Below are 15,151 nucleotides of genomic sequence, written 5' to 3' on the forward strand. Positions count from 1 at the left end.
AAAGAGTATTTCTTTATGACACAGGCATATTTTTTTGCCCAAGTGAAAGGATACAGTGGGAGTCATTCTCACTTGGACAAGCTCTGTGGCGGATGCCTGGTGCCTGGAAATCAGATTAATGGAACCACTGGGTCAGGGCCAACCATCAGAGTGGGAGGTCAGCATCAGGGAGGCCTGGAGGGAGGCAGCAGGAGGTCCTGGCAGGAGAGGTGGACAGAGCATCAAAGGTGGAAATCTGGAAAGGCAGCCCAAGATGTCAGGGACCCTTGCCAGAGGGGACCTCACTCCAGGGCTGAAAACCAGAGCTGGCCTTAAACTCTTGGAAGAATGCTAAGATGGGGTAGGAGGAAGGAGAGCTGGGAGCTCTGTCCCCAGGGTCTAGTAATACCAGTCAGCACTTATGGAGCAACGGAGCCAGTGTACACCAGTCATCACTCTTGTCCCAAAGCCTGTCATCTGTTCATTCACTTTTGTGACTCTCACTGGATGGTGAGTTCCTGGAGGGAAAGTCCTATGTATGTCTTGATCACTGAATTGGGGACCTGGCATATAGAAGGTGTTTGGCAAATACTTATTGAATGAAATAACCCATCTTTCAACAACCCTGAAAAATATTATTATTCCCAAGTTCCTGTTGACAAGGCCAAGTAGGAGAGAAATTAAGTGGCAAGAGAGGTCCCAGAGTCTTCAAATGGAGTTCAATGGGGATGAATTCTTCAAACTGGAAGTTCTGGGGGTGGTGAAAGTACAACTAGCATAAGGGCTGACTTGCCATAAAATCCCTGAGTCACTGAGATTCTGTTCACTATACCCCTGTGCCCCGCCTCTTGTTCTGCCCAGCCCTGTTGATGCGGTGGAGGTAAGGTTGCCAGACAAAATCTAGGACACTGGGTCAATCTGAATTTCTGATAAATGACAAATAATTTTTTTAAGTACAAGTATATCCCAGATATTGTGGGTTATTTTAGCCTAATATATCCAGATATGGATATATTTAGATATTTTGTGTTTATCTGAAATTCAAATATAACTGACATTTTGTCTTTTTATTTGCCAGATTGGGCAACCCAGATAGGAGTTGGTTTTAAGGATGCATGTGGGAATCAGGAGGTCGGCTAAATCATCTCAGCAGCCACAAGTTGAGCTCCATAGAGTCCCAGCACTGCCAGAACTGGAGGGCTCCCTGGAATGTATGGAGTGCTGGAGCCACAGGGCACTGGGTTCTGATTTGGCTGCAGCCCGAGTGGCCTCTTGTTACCACCTCAGAAGGGGACCCCACTGCTCCTGGTGTGGCTTCTTTCCCCTCGTGCGTCTCGCTGTGATACTTCCTAAGGAAGCATGAAGCTGGACTGGTCTGTTGCTATTCAGTATGGGTGACCAGGCACAGAAATAAATATTTCTTGAATGAATGAACAAATCACTGGGCTCGGTTCCACATCCTATTTAATCTGGAACCCAGGCTGATGAGCCTTTTTTATCTGGATTGCTGCAGGTCTCACGGCAGAGGGAAAAGAGATATTGAATTGCAGATGGGATCTTCAAGCTTCTGCTCAGAGGAGAACGTTACCTCCACTTGGATTCCATTGCCAAAGCCAGTTGTGCAGCCAAGTCTGCTTCAGTGAGGAAGGGAAATAGAATTCTCTCTCAGGGAAGCATAGCACATGTTTTGAACAACAGGACAAAGACTACCACAGACCTAGCAAATGTGAATGGAATTTAATTTAGCATCATTATTTAACTCTATAATCCAGACTTTCCTGACACGATGGTGGGGTGAGGTGGGATGAGATGGAGAGAGAAAGAGCACACTTCATGTATGATATTTGAGGAGCCCAGCTTCTCTGCTCACCTTTCTGCTTTCTGTTCAGGGATATTTGCACCGAAAGAACAAGGTCAAATAATTGTTTGATTGAAACAAGTCTGAAAGGTGAGACCTATGTATGAACTGGAATTCCTTGGGACCTTTGATGGCAAGAGATGGGGCCAGTTTTCCTGAGTTCTGTGTTTGTGAAGATGTGTCTTTTGACATTTTTCAGTTTATAAGCGTCATGTTAAATCAGGTAACTCTGAGAGCATGTGCTGCCTGGTTCACAGTAGTACTGATTTTTTAAAAGTCAGATTTCTGAGTCATGTGGAGTTATCCACACAAACAAAACCTGAATCTGGCAAATGGAATGAGAAAGACAAACATAGTGACATTACATGTCTCTTCTATAAAAGGCTGGAGAGGCTCAGAAAGGAAGTTTCTCCAGGAATTAGGGCAAAGTTGGATACCAAGCAGCACCCAGTTACAGTGACAGATAAGAAAGGATTGTCTCTGGTGAACGTGACTTATTTGAGATATTGTCTTTAATAAGCATCAAACTGCTGGTTGTGTGGAATGCACTTAGCTAAAAGTAAATTGAATTGTGACTTAGCTCTACTGGCTCCATGAACATCCTCATACTTTTGGGGTTCTTTTTTGGATACTCCTGCCTCTTCTCCAGGAGTCAAAATACTCATCTTTCAGGGACAACTCTTATTAATAAGCTTCTTAATCCTTCTGGCTTCCCTCTCCTTGGCACTCTGATGGCAGTTTGAATAAGCATCCTCAACAGCCATCATCAGATTCTGGCCAAGCATATGTAATTATCATCTGGTTTCATTTCCTGTGCTATATAATAAGCCACCTGAAGACAGGGATCATGTCTTTTCTCCTTTGTGTCCTCTCAAGGTCTAGCACTGTGACAAGTACATCCTCTACATCCTGCGAATGTTTGTGCTTTTATTTAAGGCAACTGAACTATACTTGAAATGATAGGGCCCAGGCTGACACAAAGCTTGAAAAAACATTGTTCGTTCATAGAAAAGAAACCAGAGAAATGCTGAACATTTTAAACATCAGAATTAAGATGGTGGAACAGGGGCTTTTCAAACTTGGAAAAATTTTTCTCTTTTGTTCATTGTGTATTTTGTATGATATGATTACTATATATTTGCAAAAATGAGCTAAATATCTTTTGTACTTATAAGAAAATATGTTTCCTTATGAAAATAGAACAAAGACTGGGAGATACTACTTTCCTCCTTTTCTATGCTTATAATACCCTTATAATACAAAGGACACATTAACGACCTATGTTAGAAAGTTAGCTTTTCAAAAATCATCACAAGGTGTTATATTTTTATTCAAATTCCATGTGCAGTCTCGATAGTCCATTTACCCTTTTAAAATTCTCTTTATTCAGTGGTGTAATAGAGGACCAGATCCCTTGGAAACACTAGAATATGTTATGAGTGGACAAAGCTGAGGCCAGCTCAAACGAGAGTGAGAAAAAGATGAAAGGGACACTAGCCAGCTTATGACACGCCATCACCTTGTGGGTCCTGGTTCAATACCTAGTGCAACCTCTCCAGAGAAGATTCTTTCAGTAGATGAATCACTTTAGTCTAGGGTGACATTTTGTGTGGTCAATTGTAGATACTTGGCTTGTGTTAATAAGGAGAGTTTATTCAGACATTTCAAATGTATTGATATTCTAGGTAGCATGTGTATGTGTTATGAACAACCAATACACAGGGGGAGTGAATAAAGGATATAATAGCTGTTGAGGACCTGCCACGTTGTAGGTAGCATACCTTTAAGTAAGAGTAATAATAATGATGATGATGATAAAAATAGTTTTTATAGAGTATAGTTGATTTTTAGTAAAGTATATAGTTGGTTTACAATGTTGTGCCCATTTCTGCTGTGCAGCGAAGTGACCCAGCCATAGTTTATTTACAATGTTCTGTCAATTTTTACTATACAGCAGAGTGACCCAGTTATACATATATATACATTATTTTTCTCACATTATCCTCCATCGTGTTCCAGCACAAGTGATTAGATACAATTGCCTGTGCTACACAGCAGGATTTCCTTCCTTTTCTTACATTATCTTCATCATGGTCTGTTCCAAGAGACTGGCTATAGTTCCCTGTGCTATATGGTAGGACCTCATTGCTTATCCATTCTAAGTATAATAGTTTGCATATGGAGTTCCCATCATGGCTCAGTGGTTAATGAACCTGACTAATATGATCCCTGACCTCTCTCAGTGGGTTAAGGTTCTGGTGTTGCCGTGAGCTGTGGCATAGGTTGCAGACACAGCTCAGGTCCAGCATTGCTGTGGCTGTGGTATAGGCCTGCAGCTGTTGCTCTGATTCAACCCCTAGCCCGGGAACCTCCATATGCCGTGGGTATGCCCTAAAAAGAAAAAGTTTGCATCTACTAACCCCAAACTCCATCAGTCCATCCCACTCCCTCCCGCCCTCCCCCACTGTTCTGTATATCTGGGTCTGTTTCTGTTTTGTAGATAGGTTCATTTGTGCCATACTTTAGATTCCACATGCAAGTGATATCATACGGTATTTTTCTTCCTCTTTCTGACTTATTTCACTAACTATGATAATCTCTATTTGCATCCATGTGGCTGTGAATGGCATTATTTCATTCTTTTTTTATGAATGAGTAGTATTCCATTCCATTGAATATATGTATCACACCTTCTTAGTCCATTCATCTGCCGATGGACAAAATCATGTTACTTTTAGTAAGTGCTTACTCTATCCACATATTTAACCTTTATTTTTTTATTTTAGGGCTGTACCTGTGGCATACGGAAGTTCCCAGGCTCAGGGGTGAATCGGAGCTGTAGCCATTAGCCTATGCCATAGCCACAGCAACACAGGATCTGAGCCACATCTGCAACTTATGCCACAGCTCACGCCAGTGCCAGATCCTTCACCTGCCAGGCGAGTAAGTTTGCAAGACTAGTGGAGAAGAATAACAGAAAGATAAATCAACAATAAAAAATCCTGAACCTTCAATGGTACTATTTACCACAGCCGAAACATGGAAGCTACCTAAGTGTCTGCTGACAGATGAATGAATAAAGCAGCTCTGGAATAGGATACAACTCAGCATAAAAGAGAATGAAACGCTGTCATTTGTAGAAACATGGATGAATCTAGAGATTATCATACTAAGTGAAATAAGCCATACAAAGACAAATATCATATGAAAGACAAATATCACTTATATGAATCTAAAAAAGGATACAAATGAACTTATTTACAAAACAGAAACAAACTCACAGACATAGAAAACAAACTTACGGCCACCAAAGAGGAAGGAGGAGGAGGGATAAATTGGGAGTATGGGGTTAACAGATGCACGCTACCATGTATAAAATAGATAATCAATAAGGATTTACTGTATAGCGTAGGGAAATAGATTCAATATCTTAGAATAAACTATAATGTGAAGGAATTAGAAAAAAATCTTGATATATACATATCTATATATACACACATATATATGTGTAAATGAATCACTTTGTTGTACACCTGAAGCTAAAACAATATTGGAAGTCAATTATACTTCAATAAAAAATTTACTGAAACTTCCACTGTTGGCAGATGTCCTGTTTTATGGATCTTAATGTGTATGTGCATATTGGCTAAGGCGTTGGTGGAAAAGCTGGGAGCCATGCGTGTTGAGGCTACTTACTGATACCCTTAATATCCTGGGATAGTAAGTAATTGCTTGAACTTATGGGAAACAGCCCAACTTAATCCTGACTTTTCTTAGTATGTCAGTGGATATAGCAATGACAAAGTATTTAGCAGAAGGTGAAAAATGATGGCAGCTTGGACAAGTGGATGCCGGTAGAGGTAGAGAAGACTAATGGGTGGTTTCAAAGCACTGAACGAGGAGGCAAAGATGTGGAAGTTTCAAGGAAGTTGCCTGGGTAGTGGTGTCATTTACTAAGATAAGGACACTGAAAAAAGACCATATTTGGCTGAGAGGGGTGAAGCTGTCAGGACTGTGGATTCTTTAGACATGCAAATGGAGGTGTCAAGGGTCCATTATTGGATGTAGGACTAGCACTCAGGGAGAGGTGTGGGCCAGAGAGGTACCTTTGTGAGTCATCTGCTCACAGGTGAGTAACACACTGGGTATTGTCCAAAGCTCCTAGGGAAAGAGCGAAAAGATGAGAGGGCTGAGTAGCTAGATGGTGATTAATTTGCAAAGGAGAAAAATAAGTAATAGACCAAAAATTAATAGTGCACTCAGAGGCCAGGCAAACAAATATGAGAATTGGAAGTAATCCAGGGCTAGGAAAGAGACTATTTCAATAAGAGAGATAGATTATAGAATAACAGACTAGGGAATCATTAGTGAATTCATCAGTTAATGAAACTATTAGTGAAAGTTTCCTTTGTAAAAACAATAGAACACTGTTAGGATCCCATCAAGCTTAGCTCTTGGATACAGCCTCCTGAGTTGAGTCAGAAGATGGTTGTGGATTAACCATGTTAGTCACTCTCCTCTCCATTTCTTCTCCCTTTTATTTTTGTCATTTCTTTGCATTTAGCACTTCCATCAAGGACTAGGCAGGAATAGAGAAAGGAAGTCATAGTAAAAGCACTAATTTTTTTTTCTGGATATTTCCTAGTGCAGATAAATGCTTGATGGTGAAGGAATAAAATCCGGGGAATTACTAGGCTTTTTAAAGTCTCTGTTTTACAGAAACAGACTCACAGACATAGAGAACAGACTTGTGGTTGCCAGAGGGGAAGGGGGAGGGAGAGGAATGGACTGGGAGTCTGGGGTTATGCAAACTTTTACTTGTAGAATAGATAAACAGCAAGATCCTATTGTATAGCACAGGGAACTATATTCAATATCCTGTGATAGACCATAGTGGAAAGAATATGAAAAAGAATATATATATGTATACACACACACACACATTTTTCCATACAGCAGAAATTAACACAACATTGTAAGTCAACTACAATACAATTTTTTTTTTAAAGTGAGGAAGCTAATATTGTTGAGGAGACAATACACACTTGGTAACAATTTAATATTTAAATGTTTATGTTCAAAACCATCTAAATATTAAGAAGGTAAAAATGTGAACAATTAAATGTAAGATCATATTGGAGTTCCTGCTGTTGTGCAGTGGGTTAATGATCCATTTTGTCTCCGTGACATTGCCTGTTCGATCCCCAGCCATGCACATTAAGTTAAGGATCCAGCAAAGCTGCAGCTGTGGCAGAGCTGCATTTGATCCCTGGCCCAGAAACTTCCATAAGCCACAGGTGTGGCTTAAAAAGGAAAAAAAAAAATATAGATATAGACTCATAATAAAACAGTGTCCTACTAGCAAAAGTAGTTATTTTCCCCTTCATACCATCCCAGAGGAGGAAGAGCCTTGATATAGAATAACTCCAGTGTTGTTGCACTGGGCTGGGATAATGTAAAAACTCAGAATAACTTGAAAATGCTTTCAATTAGAGAGAAAACAGGATTCATTTTGTGAGAGTCCTATATTATGGGGAAACGTTTTATATTCTTTTTTTTTTTTTTTTTGTCTTTTTGCCTTTTCCAGAGCCGCTCCCACGGCATGTGGAGGTTCCCAGGCTAGGGGTCGAATTGGAGCTGTAGCCTTGGGCCTACGCCAGAGCCACAGCAACGCAGGATCCGAGCCGCCTCTGCGACCTACACCACAGCTCACGGCAACGCGGGATCGTTAACCCACTGAGCAAGGGCAGGGACCGAACCCGCAACCTCCTGGTTCCTAGTCGGATTCGTTAACCACTGCGCCACGACGAGAACTCCCGTTTTATATTCTTAATGTGTCCTGTCTGATAATGACAAACATGATTTAGGATTACAGCTTTCAGACTGTTGTATCTTTTGGTATGAAATGACGCTATGCAATAAAAAGGCCGTCTCTTTGCTGGCGAACATATCATTCGAATCAGATACTCTGACTTGCTGTCCCACACCAGAAACAGAGTCAGGTCTGGCATTAGGAGCCATGGAGCTGGCACAACCCTCTCTTCTGGATTTGGTGGTTTCTCCAAATGCTCTGAGCTCCTTGATATCTCCATGCCAAACCTCCACTCTCAACCAGCCGTTAGGCTAAGCATTTCCATTACTCACTCTGAATAAAAGCACTGATGTATAAATATTATCTTGGAGTGATAAGATATAAAGTAATTTTTAAGATAAGGCATTTCATATCCACTTGGGAATGAGACATTTGGATATGGGAAATAGCCAATTAAACACTCAGCACCATGTTAACCAGCTTGCATGATATAGTGTGTTTGTTTCATGTCCTCATGCAATTGGTGTTCTTATTTTAAGGTGTACCAGATAGAAAAAGAGCTAGGCATTCATCTTAACACTGTGAAGACTAAAACCTAGAAAAACAGTGTGTTCTGAACAAAAGGAAAACGACCACAAGAAATCCTCAGTTTGATCTAGGAGAATTTCAGTGGTCTCTTAAGGGGAAAAAAAGGTAGCCAAATCTCCTAGGCAAGAACCTCAAAATACCGCATGAATGACCCATGAAGTTTGCAATCCTTGGGTTCAGCAATATTATTATTATTAATTTAATTTATTTTAAAAATCATTGTTGAAGCATAGTCAACTGTATATTGTGTTAATTTCTGCTATACAGCAAAGTGACTCAGTTATACATATGTATCTATACGTAAGGTTTTAAAATATTCTTTGCCATTATTGTTTATCACAGGATATTGAATATAGTTCCCTGTGCAATGCAGTAGGATCTTGTTGTTTCTCCATTCTATATATTTGCCTCTGCTAACTCAATCTCCTACTCCATTCCTCCCCTACCTTCCTTCCCCTTGGCAACCACAAGCCTGTTCTCTATATCTATGAGTCTGTTTCTGTTTTGTAGATATGTTCATTTGTGTTATATTTTAGATTCCACATGTAAGGGTTGTTTGTCTTTCTCTTTCTGACTTATTTCACTTAGTATGAGAATCTCTAAGTACGTTCACATTGCTGCAAATGGCCTTCTTTTGGTCCTTTACATGGCTGAGTAGTATTCCCTTGTCTATGTGTACCACATCTTCTTTATCTATTTGTCCGTTGATGGACATTTAAGTTGTTTCCATGTTTTGGCTATTGTGAATAGTGCTACTATGAATATTGGGGTGCATGTATCTTTTTGAATTATAGTTGTATATGAACATATGCCCAGGAGTGGGATTGCTGGATCATATGATAGTTCTATTTTTAGTTTTCTGAGAAACCTCCATACTGTTTTCAATAGTAGCTGCACCAAGTTATATTCCCAATTCCCACAAATGGTGTAGGAGGCTTCCTTTTTCCACACCCTCTCCAGCATTTCTTATTTGCAGACTTTTTAATGATGGCCATTCTGACTGGTGTGAGGTGGTACCTCATTGTAGTTTTGATTTGTACTTTAATAATTACTGATGTCGGAGTTCCCATCGTGGCGCAGTGGTTAATGAATCCGACTAGGAACCATGAGGTTGCGGGTTCGGTCCCTGCCCTTGCTCAGTGGGTTAACGATCCGGCGTTGCCGTGAGCTGTGGTGTAGGTCGCAGAGGCGGCTCGGATCCCGCGTTGCTGTGGCTCTGGCGTAGGCTGGTGGCTACAGCTCCGATTAGACCCCTAGGCTGGGAACCTCCACATGCCTCGGAAGCGGCCCAAAGAAATAGCAAAAAGACAAAAAAAAAAAAAAAAAAATTACTGATGTTGAGCATCTTTTCATGTGCCTGTTGGCCACACATGTATCTTCTTTGGAGAAATGTCTATTTAGTCTTTCTCTCTTTCTCCTTTCTTCTTTCTTTCTCCTTCCCTCTCTCCTTTCTTTGCTTCGTTTCTTTTCTTTCCTTTCTTTTCTTTCTTTCCTTTTCCTTCCTTCCTTTCTCTCTTTCTCTCTTTCTCTCTCTCTCTCTTTCTCTCTTTCTCTTTGTTTCTGGCTGCACCCATAGAGTATGGACGTTCCTGGGCCAGGGCTTGAATCTGAGCCATAGCTGGGACCTATACTGCAGCTGCTACAATGCTGGATCCTTCAACCCACTGCACCAGGTGAGGATTGAACCCACTCCTTCACAGTGACCCAAGCTGCTGCAGCCAAATTCTTAACCCACTGCACCACAGCAGGAACTCCTTTCTGCCATTTTTTGATTGAGTTGTGTCTTTTGTTGTTGTTGATAGCATTATTATTATTACTCTTTGTTCTCTGGACCACTTATTTATTTTTAATGTTTCACTTATTTACATCCATTTGCCCGTGTCAAAAATTTGGATATATTGTGGAACTTTGTTCATCTCACTACTTGTCACATCTCAGCAAACTCCCACCAACAGTCTCCACTGATCTTGACCCCACCGAAGTGCCAGGACTCTCTGTTGGCAGTTATCCCAACAGACAGACCTCCCTGTGCCCAGGCAGAAAGGCGCCAGCTTGTCAAATAATGCTATCCTCTGTGTCCTCAGATCAGAGAATCTTCTTCTGCCAGCCTTGTCCAGCTATGAGCACTGGTCAATAAGGAACCTCTTTTAACTTTTGCCCCTCCTCCCCCAGCCCTGCTGCTTCTGACCATCTGTGCTAGAGTTCATTATCCCGCAGGCCCCACTTCCCAGCGAGACTCTCACTTATCTGCACGTCAGACTCCTGCCTGTTCTGGACACTGTTGTTCTGGATGACTTTGGTCCCTTACTGAAAGTGAGACAGTAAGCAAGTCAGAACCTATCAAGGGTGCTTGGAGAAAAACAGCTAAAGAAGAATGACTTGGGTGGAAGATAAAAGTCCAGTATGGTTTCATTTAATTTGGCTGAGAGAGTATGATATTAAATTATCCGGTCATCCATATTCATGGCCAGAAAATCATTTTTGTGGTAGCTAACGCTAAAAGGAATCTGTAATAAATAGACATCCATAAATAAAATCAGCTGCCTTATAATTTTTATTGGCTTCAGTGAGAGGATCACATAAATAGTATTTTGTTTCTATCATAACAGTTATTAAGGCAGGATAGTCGAATGTTATTATAGCTCCTCCTAATTATATAATTCCTATTATATAAACCAATTTCCGTTCTGCTGGTTAAAGAAGAGACTGTCTGTTTTATAGCAGTTCAACGATGTCACTGTTGTTTGTTTGTTTTTTTTTTTTCTGTGCTCCTGGCACTCAGAAGTTCCCAGACCAGGGTCAAATTTGAGCCACAGCAGTGACAACGATGAATCTTTAATTGCTGGGCCACCAGGGTACACCTCATGGATGTGTTAATAAAGCATTATTTGTATCATTCAGGATTCAAGTTTCATTTTTTCATTTATAATGATTTTTATTTTTTCCATTATAGCTGGTTTACAGTGTTCTGTCAATTTTCTACTGTACAGCAAGGTGGCCCTGTCACACACACATATATGCATCCTTTTTTCTCCCATTATCATGCTCCATCATAAGTGACTGGACATAGTTCCCAGTGCTATGGACATCAAGTATCATTTTATACTTAAAACCTTTTAATCAACCTCATCATTACCTCTCTATGGAAAGTAACAGTTTTACTCCTGGAGTTCCCTTGTGGTGCAGAGGGTCAAGGATCTGGCCTTGTCACTGCAGTGGCTTGGGTCACTGCTGTGGCACCAGTTTGATCCCTGGCCTGGGAACTTCCACATGCTATGGGTGTGGCCAGAAAAAAAAATTTTTTCCTCCTGCAGAAAAACAAATCTGACTTATTCTTAGAGCGTGTTTTTATTAAGAACTAATATCCTTACAAAATAATTGACGAATGTTTTTTCCACCTAAAAAAGACACTGGATGGTATCGTGTGTTCTTTCTGATTGGATGGTATATTTCTAGCTTTGTTTTTAACCTGTGTTAGAAGTCTTTACCTGCTTTAGAAAGTCTCTTGCTTTAAATTGGGGTAAATTTGAGATGTTCTCAGGCCATCTGTAATCAAATAGGCAGAGTAGATCATATTTTTAAAATGATAGCATTCTTTGCTGGAGAGGGTATGGAGAAAGGGATCCCTCCTACACCATTGGTGGGAATGTAAATTGGTGCAGCCGCTATGGAGGACCGTATGGAGAGTCCTCAAAAAACTAAAAACAGAGTTGCTATATGATCTTGCAGTCCCACTCCTGGGCACATACTTGAAGAAAACTGTAATTTGAAAAGACAGATGCACCCCTATGTTCACTGCAATACTATTTACAATAGTCCAGCCATGGAAGCAAACTAAGTGTCTATCAACAGATAAATGGATAAAGAATATGTGGTATGTATACACAATGGAATATTACTCAGTCATAAAAAAGAATGAAATAACACCATTTGTGTCAAGATAGGATGGTTCTAGAGATCCTTATAGTAAGTGAATGAAATCAGAAGGAGAAAGACAAATATCATATGATATCACTTACATGTGAAACCTAAAATATGATACAAATAAATTTATCCATGAAAGAGAAACAGACTTACAGATATAGAGAAGAGACTGGTGGTTGGAGGGGGGAAGGGTGATGGGAGAGGGATGAGTGGGAGTTTGGGATAAGCAGATGTAAACTATTGCATATAGAATGGATGAACAGTAAGGTCCTACTGTAGCATACAGAGAACGATATTCAATATCCTGCCATAAACCATGATGGAAAGCAATACGAAAAAGAATCTATATCTCTATCTATGTGTATATCTATCTGAATCACTTTGCTGTACAGCAGAAATTAACACAACATTTTAAATCAAGTATACTTCAATAACATAAATTTTTAAAAAGCAATAGCATTTTTGTAATCCATTTTCACAGTGCCCTGTAGCAAGGGGGTGACTTTCCTTCTCTTTATTTCTTGGACATAGCTGGTAAAGCGCTGGCTTTAGTGGAGTCAGAAACTCTGGCTCTGTGATGCTGGGAAAGACATTTAGTAGGTTTGGGTCTCAGTTCCCCCTCTGCAATGTGAGAAGTTGAGTGGGATATGCTTTGAGCTCCCTTTAAATTATACAGAGATTTTTAAAAAACGGATTAAGCTGACTTTTCATACCTATTTATGAGGGTTCTTTGAAACAGATGATAGAGGGAAAAGCAGCAAAACCATGGAGGAAGAAAACCCCAAAAGAGGAGAATGTGTGGGAAGATGAGAGGGTGGCTCATCGTGGCTGGCAGCCTGGCTCTCGTTCCTCCCTCTGCTTCCGACAACTTTCTCCACGATACCCTGAATGATCTCACACTAACAGGAAAGTCTGGGTGTGGGCTGAAAAGGAAGGGGATGAGTTTTACAGGTTGAGAATGCCAAGTTTTACTGGTTGAAATTCATTGGTTCCTTCAGAGATAGTTAAAATAATGGACTATTAGGTCAGGGGGCAGTGGTTAAAGAAAGAAAAACGACTGTGAATCCCAAGGTCCCCTGCAATGTCATTCGAGGCAAACGTTTCCCAGCATTAAAAAAAAAGATTAGCTCTATCACTTATATGGTCAACATATGTCACACCCCTAAAACATATGCTTCTCCCTAAAATGCTCTTCAGAGAATATTTTTCTCTTCTAAATTTGTATCCTAGCTGCTCTCTCACCATGTGTGTGTGCAAGCTTGTGCGCCCGCGTGTATGTGTGTGTTTATTTTTTATAAAGTCACCTGGAAACCTATGATGGCCCCATATAAGTCTGCCTGCTGGCTGAGGCACATCTCTTCCTTGGCCCAAGGTTTCCTCCAGCTCTGTGTTTGCCGCAGTGTTGCTCTGGTGGTTTGTCTTCATTTCACTGCTCCCCAACAAGAGAAGTCCCTTGAGGACACACATTAGATCTTATGTTGTCTCAGAACCCAAATTGTCCATGACTCAGGCATGGTGCTAGGGTGGGCGATGGGCAGATGCAAGTCCAAACTTAGATGCTTATAGTTCAGTGGGGTATCAGGAGTACAGAATGTCTATGATGTCAACATATGGCAATAAATCTTCTAATTAACATGTGACCCATGGAACAATAAGTCATAAAATATTTGGTTGTAAGGGCACAAGAATGAGAGACAGTGCTCATATAGTAGCTCGCCTTATAACCATTGAATGTGAGACTGTTTCTATCCTCGCTAGCTACTGCATCGCCAGGATAAGAAATGTTGAATTAGAGAATCAATTTCTTCTTCTTTTTTTCTTTTTCTGTCTTAGTCACTCTGCAGCACATGGAGTTCCGGGGCCAGGGGTCAGATCCAAGCCACAGCTGTGACCTACACTGCAGCTGTGGCAATGCTGGATCCTTTAACTCACTGTGCTGGGCTAGGGATTGAACCTATGTCCTGATGCTGCAGAGATGCTGCCAATCCTGTTGCACCACAGTGGGAACTCCAAGAATCAATTTCTTTACTTCCAATAAGATGATGATATCTCACAGTTCCCCACAGGTGCGATATGAAGTAAGGATTTAAAAAAATTGAATACCACGGAGTTCCCACTGTGGCTCAGTGGGTTAAGGATCCAACATTTTCTCTGTGAGGATGCAAGTTCCATCCTTGGCCTTGCACAGTGGGTTAAAGATCCAGCGTTGCTGCAGACTGTGGTATAGTTCGCAGATGTGTCTGGAATCTTGTGTTGCCACGGCTGTGGTGCAGGCCGGCAGCGGCATGCTCCAATTTGACCTTTAGCTTGGAAACGTCCATATGTCACAGGCATAGCTGTAAAAATGGGGGGGGGGCATATAATAGGCATTAGCCCCACCTTGCTCCCAACTCCAGCTATGTGCCTGACACTCCAAACTGGGATGAGATAAACGCAGGGTCACCTCCAGCTTCTGTCCTCACACAGTCTGTTCTCTAGGTCTGGAAATGCTTCCCTCCACTTTTCTGTCTGATGATTCCCCACACGTCTGTGACGGATTAAAGGTGGCTGCAAATCTTTGCTGCTCTTCCCATTGAGAGATGATGTCTGCATCCCTTCACTCTGGGACTCTGGTTTGACTCTGGGACTGCTTGGCCAATAGAACCTGACAAGCCCAAGCCTCAGGGACTGATGGTTTCTACTTACTGTCTCTTGGAATGTGAGCTCTGGAGAAGCTAGCTGTCTTGTAATGGGTCTGGCTACCCTGAGATTGCCATGCCTGGGAGAAACGCGGGCTCCATGCATGAAGGGCGACGTGTCACAGGAAGAGAGGGAGAGGCCAAGAGACACTGAGGTTCCAGGCAGATGAGGGACAAGGCCTCTTAGGAGTGGATCCTTCTGCTCCAGCTGCCTCAACGAACACCCATGGGTCAGAGATGAACCACTTGCCTGAGCTCTTCCTGAATTCCTGACCAAGAACAATCATGAGCAAAATAAAGTGGATATATTAA

General features: G+C 41.3%; 1 long non-coding RNA gene across 9 annotated transcripts in view; it reads left to right on the forward strand.

The window, feature by feature from the left end:
- LOC106510382 (uncharacterized) overlaps positions 1–15,151 on the forward strand; it is a 331,715-nt gene that overhangs the window by 102,966 nt on the left and 213,598 nt on the right. The window lies entirely within an intron of this gene.

The sequence above is a fragment of the Sus scrofa genome, chromosome 5 (genome assembly GCF_054392235.1).
Source record: "Sus scrofa isolate SSC_HxYL_T2T_F1_AM1 chromosome 5, Sscrofa_HxYL_maternal_Yorkshire_Landrace_v2.0, whole genome shotgun sequence".
Classification (NCBI taxonomy): Eukaryota; Metazoa; Chordata; class Mammalia; order Artiodactyla; family Suidae; genus Sus; species Sus scrofa.